Here is an 11491-nt window from a genome sequence, read left to right as displayed (position 1 = left end):
ACGAGAAAATTAAGTCGTTATAACGAGAAAACAACTCTTGTTATGTCGAGATCACGAGAAAATTAAGTCCTTATAACGAGAAAACAACTCGTTATGTCGATATCACGAGAAAATTAAGTCGTTATAACGAGAAAACGAGAAGGAAAAAAAATAATATTGCATGGCCGCTTAGAACTTCCGTAGATATAAGCTTGTGATTTTAAATTAATATGTGTTCTACATATTTTCTACTGTTCAGCCAGTTGTACCAGTGCTTCCAAGCCTGAGGAACTTTACAACTCAGATATTCACAAATACAAAGAGGCAAGCATTGCTGCAGTGATAACTGGTAAAGTGCATAATTTATCTTTGAAACTGAAACATTTGCCATTAAATGTAATGACAGTGTTTTATCAGTCTCATCAGGCTTGTAGTGTAGTTTTCCATTACTTGACTGAATAACCACTTTCCCTTTTAAGTGACGTGATTCATGCTATAAAAGGATGATAACCATGAACATTTCACAGACACCATCATCTAGTGATGATCAGTAACATCATCAGTCCTGTAAGAAGATCCAGAGTCTAATTCCTGGTAAGATTGTCATTTTATAAATACATTGCTGCACTCTGAAATTACTGGCATTGTTTGTGGTCCTTTTACAGAGCTTATCAAAGCATATTATTGAAATACTTTTACCAACTTTATGGAGCTTACCAAAAAGCAGTTACAGTATAATTATTTAGAGTCTTGTATATATCTATAGCGTATTTTTATCCCCTATCCAATCATCTTCCTGTGATTTGTTGGTACTTGAAGGGGCCTCTCTCATTCAACATCACTCACTTCTCATAAACGCAAATTAATTTTGGGCAGCCTGTCTCTTGTGCTGCTGAATTACACCTTTCTCATTCTCCCCAATGCAATTAAGGTTTTTATTAAATTCTTTGGATTTTCTGTAAGCCAAAGAATTTCCAACTTTTTTTCCAAAAACCCATTTGTTGACTGTTTATTGTACTTGTTTATGAGGAGTGATGTTGATGATACGCTGTAGTGGCTCCGATAGTCATCAGAACACAGCACTAGCACTCATCATCATAATGTGCAGTATCTAAGTCAAGTCTATTAGCGCTATATTAGCAGCTTCAGCATTAATACAGTACTAACAGTATTAATGTTGTATTAAAATCCTTTAATTATGAAATAAATTCAATTTCACCTGTAAAGCAACCCTAAAAAGACAAAAGTGTCATTATTCAGCTCAATTTAGTTCAATGTTAATTTACTTTAGTTCAGTGTCAATGTTACAATCAACTATATTGAAGCATCTCTATAATAGACAATAGTGCCATTATTCAGCTCAAGTCATGTCAGTTCAGTTACAGTGTGAAGTTCATCAGTTATGAAACAAACAGCTGTGCAACGTGTTTTCTGATAACCTTACAGCATCAAAATGTTTCCTTTAAGACTTATAAATAAAAAAAATCTTTATCAAAAATTGCATGAAAATGTGGAGACAAAGCAGATAAGTATGCTTTCAGGGATGTCCTGCATTATTAAAGAGCTCAGTGAATGAAATGAAATGTAATAGGAACCATTGTCTCAAGCATTATCTCGGACAAATAAAGAGGGTATCTACACATCTAATTTCATATCTAAATGTGGCTGATGGCCCACAGATGTTGACATCGCTAATTTAATCCATCAGTTACAAGCTTTTGCACAGTTATCAAGGGAAATAGTTTAATTTAAGGCCATTATAATTGATCAAATCATGTGCTAATATGAAGGTTTAGCAGACGGAAATAAAAAGTCATAAAGAGGTAAACACTTTCAGAGACCTCTGTATGTGACCTTTTGACCTTTTTACCACCATAACTTGATTACGTGCTGTTAAAATATATGCACCCATATTGAAATATAGACTTTTAACACACAGCCAGTAGGCTACTAATGCTCAGCAATATAACGTGCTGTATGGACCAACAGGTGTGCAATGAATGTCAGCACTTTATTTAATGTGATTTGTAAAAATCTGCGAAAATACTGATGTATAAATGATGCACAAATCTGAATAAATTTGTGGGATATCTGAAATCCACACAGTATAAACACAATTTTTGCATGTTCTCTTCATTAGCTGATGAATGTTTGGTAGAAACAAATTTACAGTTTTAGTGTAATATTTCTGCATTTTGGTCATTAAGTTTACATGTACAGTATATAAGGTGAATTCAGGTAAAGATTGTAATGTGCTCAGTGGGTTTACACTTGAAGAGCATAACAATGGACTTTAATTAAAGGGACATTCTTTATTTAATGCACTTTATACGGTGGCCGAGAGAGCTCAACGTGCTGCAACTTAAGAAAACATATGCAAATAGAAAAAGCACCTGCAAATTAAGAGAATATCTTCATAAGTTTGACAACACGTGCTGCAAATATTCACAACACAGCCAACTACAGAAACGTGCTGCAAATATGTACAAAGCAACCAAATACAAAAAAAGTTGTGAAAATTAGCTAGCCAACTTACAAAACGTTTCACATTTATGGTGGGCTAATTGTATATTTTCTCAGCTTATTTATGCTAATAATATCCAAAAAGCTTAGGAATCATATGATCAGGATGTTAAAATAAAAATAAAAAAGCTGACCTTTCAGAGCAGACATTGATAAACATGTCCCAGCCAGGTTCATCACTTGTTGGTTCCCTTAAACATTCCGTTGTGTGCGTATTTACAGCACGTTTCTGAATTTGGTTGTGTTGCAAGTATTTGCAAAGGGTTTCTATATTTGGTTGTGTTGTGAGTATTTGCAGCACGTGTGCTCAAACTGATGAAGATGTTTTCTTCATTTGTTGGTGTTTTTTCTATTTGCATGTGCAGCGCGTTGAGGTCTCTCGGCCACCATAGAATTCCCCCTTATACTGTATATATAACAGCTAGATGTTGATTAAACAACAAAGTTCATGGACACGTTATGAGTCAACCTATTGTTTCTATGTTGCATTATAAAGAACATTTGAATCAATGAATAAAGTAATTAAAAAGTGCTGGTTTATGTTGAAAATATGGGAAAACAGAAATATTATTCCGAAGCCAAAAGACATGATATGTGGAACTGATTGAATTAACTAGTGAAACTGAATAGGCTTCATCTTTTTGAGCATCCCTTCATATTTATTCACCTGTGCTTTCCTGCAATCACAGAGGAATAATGTTACTATTCGCTCTATGGAGACTGAAACATCAGATGCCTAGAAATTGCAAGCTAGTGCCGCAGAGTAGGAGGTTTGTTAATGTCTGTGGATCACGCTTGTGAAAAAATCTTCCTGGATATTGCTTCTTGAATGGGGTTTAGACAGTGGCACACTGATTGTGGTGGATCTGAAAAGAAACACAATTACGGGTTCTTCCACTTCAACTCTCAACTTCTTCCATGGGGCTAGGGCCCACAAGCAGACCTCCGCTAACTTCCAAGGAGGCCACACAATGACTTAAAATTATCTCTTTTTTTCCATATATCTTAATATGAGAACGAGACTGCAATTTAAACAATTATTCCATGAAAATCTTCCCTTCCACTGTAAGTTAACCACACAAAAAATAACAACATTAAAAATACTTTATAAAAATATATTTTTTTATTATTTATTGATAATGTGTCCAATGAACATGGACCACAATGTAATCAATTCATTGCATGCTTTTAAGACATTTTAACAGGCTTTTAGGTTGTTAATGGGGGAAATGGATTATAATTGCAGAGGAGTTGAGCAAAAACACTATGTGGTTTTTGATCAACACCCCAGGGAAAATATTAAGAGCTTCTCGGAAGGTCATTTAAACTTACTATGTCAAATTCTTCAGTACTTCATTATCAGCTGATGAGCAACATCTTCTGCTGTGTGGATCTACAGTCGGATTGTAGGTAAGAGAAAGTTTTCTTATTGATGTGTTACAATTTCTACAAACACTGCCTTTTTTGTGGATGTGGAGAAGAAGAAAAAACTGTTTCCAATGTGTTTTCTCGTTAAGTCTCATCATGACACTTTAGTTAATGCAATACATTTGGTTCTTTCTGATCTGGAAATAATAAAGAATATTGTTATATTTTCAACTATCCAAAGAAAGGAAATTACATTGATTAGTGCATATCAGTACAAATGGTTATGGTTATTAGTGGTTATTAGTGCAAATGCTTATGTATTTTCTGGCATGCATTGCATTTGAAATTATGACTTTTGGTTATTATCTGGCCTAATTACTGTGCATTTAAAAACACTGGTTCTTTGTTCATTTAGATGTGTTTATGAAATATGATAACCATGAACATCATATAAGTACCATCATCAGCTAATGAGTAACAAACTCATTCCAGGTAAGATCATGAAGTGTATTGTTCATTTTTATTAGCTTTGTATTACTGCATTATTATTGTCTTTTATGATGAAACGTCGTGAATACATAAATCATGCTAGAAATAATCTGTATTAAAATACATACATCTGTACAAAAATGGATTGAGTTTTTAATCAAGATTATCTAAATTTGCTTGATTTGTGAATAGGTAAACTGAACAGCTGATGAGTAACCGGAATGCAGTTCTTCTGATAAAAAGAAAATGTTAAGTTCTTCGATCGACTGCATGATATTTTAGAAATTTCACACAGCCTTGCTGATATTCAGACCAACAGATAGATTGCGAGTGTGACGTTGCTATTATACAATTACGTTAATAAAAGTTAATACTGAGTAACTTTTTGAACAATCATATCTTCCCTCTAAATGGGTGAGGTGAGGTTTGTTATCTTAACTTTATGACACGTTCTGCTGCTGTGGGGGTGAAACACTGTTAAACTAGCTAGTCAGTTTAGCCAACTCTTAATGCTAATAATTCTGCATGATACTGACATTCCCAAATAAACCATACGTTTATTACGGTCCATTACATAGGCATATATTTACACAGTTATAGTCAGGAATGACTGTGTGTGATTTTGTTACAGAAATCTTTAAACAGTAAACTAACCTCAGGTTTGTTGTTATTTCAGTGCTAACTTCCAAGACTTTGTGAGACAATGACACAATTCAACAACAATGGCTCTGATGGGTTCAACAAGTCACATTTAATGAACTTTCCTAATAAAGTAGAGTATGCAGAAGCAGTGTTTATCTGGATTTTGAGCCTCTTTGAGATTCCAGTCGTCTGCTTAACCCTGTTTGCATTGTGTTTTCTCATCAAGTCTCATCGTGCTGCTTCAGTTTATGTGATACATTTGATTCTTTCAGATCTGTTACAGATTGGTTTTATAAATGCATTAACAACCGAATTAGCGAACGCTGCATCGTGGAGTGCATATAAGTATTGTTTGATTGTGGGCGTGTTTTTCATGGCATTTATTGCTATTGAAAGATACATTTTAGTTTCTCATCCTCACTGGTACAAATCTCACCATTCAGTGAAAATGTCATGTTTTATTTCTTTTATCATCTGGTTAGTGCCTTTGACCTTTGTGAACATTAGAGATGAAGCCATTTTTACCATGTTTTCCCAATGTCTAGCATGTTTTATCCCTTACTCCGTAATCATTCTGTGTTTTGTTGGTACTTGGAGGGGTCTCTTTCACGCAATATCACTTACTTCTCATAAGCGGAAATTAATTATGGGCAGTCTGTCTCTTGTGCTGTTTAACTACACATTACTTATCCTACCCCTCTCAATTACAAGTTTTTGTTTGATATTTTTGTATCCCCCAACTCCTATTGCTATGAAAGTTTATCAATTTTGTCACTGTCTCTTGTATCTCAACCCACTTGCTGACTGCTTATTATATTTGTTCATGAGGAGAGATGCTGACAACATAATGAGGTCTCTTTTCTACTGTTGCGGTTCACCACAATCCATAACAGCTAATACTAACACTCATATAAGGCTAATAACAGCATCATAATGTTCAGTATCCTAAAAGTGTCTTTATATTTTAACTTTGAAGTAGTTGTGAAATCCTCATTTGTATTTTATTCGGAAAATGAATTAAGCAAAATCCAAATACAAGCACAGCTTTAATAGAAAAACACTAACATAGATAAATCCAGACTTGAAAACAAGAGTACAATCTACAGACAGAGCAACAACTTGGAAGGCACATACAGGAACAATGACCAACAAAACACAACTGAAACATAGGGGTATACACAGATCAGGCATAACATTATGACCACCTTTCTAATATTGTGTTGGTCCCCCATTTGCTGCCAAAACAGCCCTGACCCGTCGAGGCATGGACTCCACTAGACCCCTGAAGGTCTGCTATGGTATCTGGCACCAAGACGTTAGCAGCAGATCCTTTAAGTCCTGTAGGTTGCGAGGTGGGGCCTCCATGGACTGGACTTGTTTGTTCAGCACATCCCACAGATGCTCGATTGGATCGAGATCCGAGGAATTTGGAGGCCAAATCAACACCTCAAAGTCGTTGTTGTGCTCCTCAAACCATTCCTGAACAATTTTTGCTTTGTGGCAGGGTGCATTATTCTGCTGAAAGAGGCCACAGCCACCAGGGAATGCGGTTTCCATCAAAGGGTGTACACATGGTCTGCAACGATGCTTAGGTAGGTGGTACATGTCAAAGTAACATCCACATGGATGGCAGGACAAAAGGTTTCCCAGCAGAACATTGCCCAAGGCATTACACTGCCTCCACCGGCTTGCCTTCTTCCCATAGTGCATCCTAGTGCCATGTGTTCCCCAGGTAAGCAACGCACACACACACCCGGCCATCCACGTGATGTAAAAGAAAACATGATTCATCAGACCAAACCACCTTCTTCCATTGCTCCGTGGTCCAGTTCTGATGACCACGTGCCCACTGTTGGTGCTTTCGGCAGTGTACAGGGGTCAGCATGGGCACCCTGACTGGTCTGCGGCCATGCAGCCCCATACACAACAAACTGCAATGTACTGTGTATTCTGACACCTTTCCATCAGAACCAGCATTAACTTCTTGAGCAATTTGAGCTGCAGTAGCTTGTCTGTTGGATCGGACCACACGGGCCACCCTTCGCTCCCCACTTGCATCAATGAGCCATGACCCTAAAAATGTTCACTTGCTGCCTAATATATCCCACCCGCTAACAGGTGCCGTGATGAAGAGATAATCGGTGTTATTCACTTCACCTGTCAGTGGTCGGCGAGGGACAGGTGTGGGTGATTAGTAGCTATAGTGGGTGTTGTGTTCTTGTATTATTGATTCACCAGAAGAGGGCACTATGGGTTACTAAGTTGGTACCTATAAAAGGTGTAGAAGAATAATTGAATGTGAGCAACCATGTGGCATGCAGGCTGTGTTTGCTGTTGGCCTTTGATGCTAATAAATCCTTGAATTGTAACTTCTGGAATCTGACTCTTCATGCTTACCTGGACTTGAAACACTACAAATATCTCTTTGGATTTGAGACTTTAGTCTTTGCAACTTTAGGGATCTTATCTTGTTACAGCTTGTAACACTCCAAAGAGAAAGGAAAACTTGAAATCACATCATATGACCCCTTTCAAAGTGTTTAATATATGCCGACTCATGCATATGATCCGCTCCGTGCGATCGGAGCCAAAGTCCGAATCAGACGGTGTGCGCTGCCACGGTTCGCGTGACACAACGTGAAACCAGACCTCATTTGCCCCAATCAAAAGCATATTTACACTATCTGAATCGTTCCATTTTCTTAAATGTGTGTATATATATAGTATTTATAGAGTTTTAGCTTTTAGTTTTAATTACTTTTTCTTATTTGTAAGTCGCTTTGGATAAAAGTGTCTGCTAAATGACTAAAAGTAAAAGTAAAGTAAAGAAGAGGTGCAGATTTTGCAATAATTTAAAAAAAAAGAGCTGTATTTGAGCTGTTTCGAACTTACTGTTTGAATGCATTTGTTTACTCTGGATCCTTGGACTGAAAAGTTTACAGGAGTTTACCGGTTTTTAAGCTATTGTTTTCGTTGTAATGTACTGATTCAAATTAGTAATCAATAATTAACTATTATTTTACCACTCTGCGCGCATCCCCTTACATGCTCTCGCGCATGAAGAAGCAGCATCTCTGTCTGTTGGCAATCAGCATCCTCTCTGACTGACGGAGCTCGCGCAGTAATCAAACTTATTTCAAAGGAAGCGGCGCCACGGTCCTGACCGCATCACTGTCTTTACTGTGTGTTTTTAGGGAATATTTGTATTTTTTTACATGGGATTGGATTAGCTATTCATGTGGTGGACTGTCATGATTTTGCCTAATGCAGGACACTAATGAATGATGCGCATCAGAGGGGATTTAGAAGTGGGTATACGCAAAGCCGACTGATAAAGAAGTGGGTATACGCCGTATACCTGCGTATACCCTCCACTACACCACTGGTTCCATGGGTATATTAAGAATCAGTTATGCTGTATTGTTAAGCTGTTCATTAAGATGTACTTTAATGTGAATAATATGGCATTATTGTGCTAACTTTAAATTTTGGATTCAGTGAGGAATGTATGATTTAAGTAATGGGGGAATGTTGTGTTCTTGTATTATTGATTCACCAGAAGAGGGCATTACTAAGTTGGTACCTATAAAAGGTGTAGAAGAATAATTGAATGTGAGCAACCATGTGGCATTCAGGCTGTTTGCTGTTGGCCTTTGATGCTAATAAATCTTTGAATTGTAACTTCTGGAATCTGACTCTTCATGCTTAACTGGATTTATATGGATTTATACAGTGGGTTATATGGAGACAAACAAAGGGAACTATATCAAGCAGGGGGCCCGTTCTTCGTACGTCGCTTATTTCATCCGAGATGAAATGTCACATCCAAGATGATATCATCGCGCTAATCAGGATCTGGCTAATTCGGTTTTTCGAACGCAGCTGTTGTTGATGATTAGTATGGCTGGATTGAGTTATCTGAGACAATTCGCGTTCATGGCTTGGTTTAAAAGGGGCTATGTATCGATACTCGAAACCACGATCAGCAATGCAGCGATTGGCTGGCGGCAAGACAGCAACGTAATGACATCATATAATTAAAAAAGACACCTGACGAAAAACTTGACCAATTTTTGGACTTTTATAAGGAAACAGCCAAGTGAACAAAACTACATAAATGTTATAATAGATAAATGAAATGTGCACTGTTTTTATTTTATTTTAAATTTTTTACATGATTCCCAATTATTTATATTCACGATTTCTAATATTTGTACAGGCTGTACATTTTTATTTCAATGTAGTAATTAGCAATTGATTTGATTTTATATTTGAACAGATTTGTTACGTGACATTAAACTTTCTTAAGGGTCAAGATCATGTTACCTGCATCTCCTGCGCTCCATCAAGCCACTCCCATAATAGTCATCACTCAAATTAATGCACGACTGTACATTGTCTGTATAGCATGTGTGTAAGACTCGAATACAATTATGAAGTAATAATTTTATGACGAATAAATCTTTCAGTGAGTAAAACTGGCTGTGTCTATAGTATTAAAGACTACACAACATTATTATATTATCTTTAAATTAATTTTTAAATGATTATTATTTTAAATTATTGTCCCTGGATTAGTAGGGTACTCTTGTAATAAAGTAGCGGTGGTAGAGGACAGATTTTAAGTATCAATTCTGCTTAAAAAGATGCAATCTAATCCTGTTTACATGAAATAAGCCTGCTCCCGAGCAGGTTTAAGCTTACGGACCTGTTGCTATGACAGCAACTCCGGGATGAGCTTCGAAGAACCAAACAATCCAAGATCATACCAAATCGTCAACAATCAAATCCAGCTAACTGAGTTAGCGACATACGAAGAACGGCCCCTGGGCTTAAATGTCTGAAACAGGTGTCATTTTATCATTGTCAGTCTGTGACAGACTTTTCATTATAATAGCACAAACAATAAATGGAAGTAAAAATATTGGTAGTTGTAACAAACTGATCACAAATATTGCAAGTTTAGTTAGTTTTGAGCATGCAGTACGATGGTTAAATATCTACTGAATATTTTAACCCAGGTCCAGGATTGGGAACCACTGCTCTATATTGAAATGGTAATTTCTGTGACACAACAGTTGACAACTTCAATATTTTTCACCACTCCAAGTTCCTTAGAAAATGTATTTTATTTCTAGTTTAACCTGATTTAACTGCACCAAAAAAAATAAAAATAAAATAAAATAAATAAAAATCAAGCAATTTGCTTTTTACCTTTTCTCTGTACACTGAGGCATAGCTTCTCTTGTAAATGTTCTCGAAATACTGTTGGTATAATGGAGAGGTATCTCACATTATCTGTCTTAAATTGTGGGAAGCTAAATGAATCATGTGAGGAACTTTGATTATTCTCTATAATCAAAATGAAGCTGTTTTAGCAATCTTTTCTCGTCATTCATTTATTAAATCAAGTGTAAATTACATTTAATAATTCTAGAATATTTATATTTTAATAATGTACATTGTGGTTTTAATAAATAGTGGACTCACTTCAAACTACAAACATTTGTGTTACAATTTTACAAGGATAAATATGTAAAGGATGTAAAAAATATACTGCTTATTTGTTTACAGTTTTAGGGCTGGGCGATATGTCAATATACGTTGATAATATAAATGATCCAACATTTGCAATTTAGCTCTACTGGAAGATAAATCAGTGCCACTTTTAGTAAGCAGGACTGCATGAAATTACTGACACCAGAGAGCAGCAGAGAGAAGATTTGATGGTGTAGACACAGAATGTGTTGAGTTAATATAATAATATACCCAAAACTAATAAAATAGTTTTAAGTAAGATTTCACAATTTTACATCACAGTAATGTAAAACTATTTATTTTGTGTTTGTCTTCCCATGATGTATTTTTTAGTGTTTCTCTCTGGATGTAAAAGGATGATGTAACACTTTGGTGCAAATATGGCCACCAGTAATCCAAAACTAGAAGCTAAAATGGCAAAAATCTCCACAGCCACTGCATATTTCCCTGGCGAGCTTACATAAGCTGGAACAAATGCAATCCACACAGCACAGAAGATCAGCATGCTAAAAGTGATGAATTTTGCTTCATTAAAATTATCTGGAAGATTTCTCGCCAGGAAGGCTAACAGGAAGCTTACTGCTGCCAAAAGTCCAATGTATCCCAGCAGCATAGAAAAACCAGCCGCTGAGCCAATAGCACATTCATAGACAATTATAGAGTGAATATACAGGTTATTTTTATAGGGTGCTGGAGAGGCAGTTGATAGCCAGACTGCACATATCACAACCTGGAGGGCTGTTAGGACCAGAACTGTGCATCTTTGTTGAGCTGCTCCAAACCATTTCATTGCACCTTTTCCCTCTGGTCGAGATGACTTGAACACGGCTATCACCACCATAGTCTTGACCAGGATGCTGGAGATACACAGGACAAAGCTAATGCCAAACATTGCATGTCTTAACTGACACGTCCATAACTGTGGCCGGCCAATGAACAGCAGCACACACAG

The sequence above is a fragment of the Sinocyclocheilus rhinocerous genome, unplaced genomic scaffold (assembly GCF_001515625.1).
Source record: "Sinocyclocheilus rhinocerous isolate Xijiao unplaced genomic scaffold, SAMN03320098_v1.1 scaffold631, whole genome shotgun sequence".
NCBI lineage: Eukaryota > Metazoa > Chordata > Actinopteri > Cypriniformes > Cyprinidae > Sinocyclocheilus > Sinocyclocheilus rhinocerous.
Note: the sequence above shows the minus strand (reverse complement) of the source record.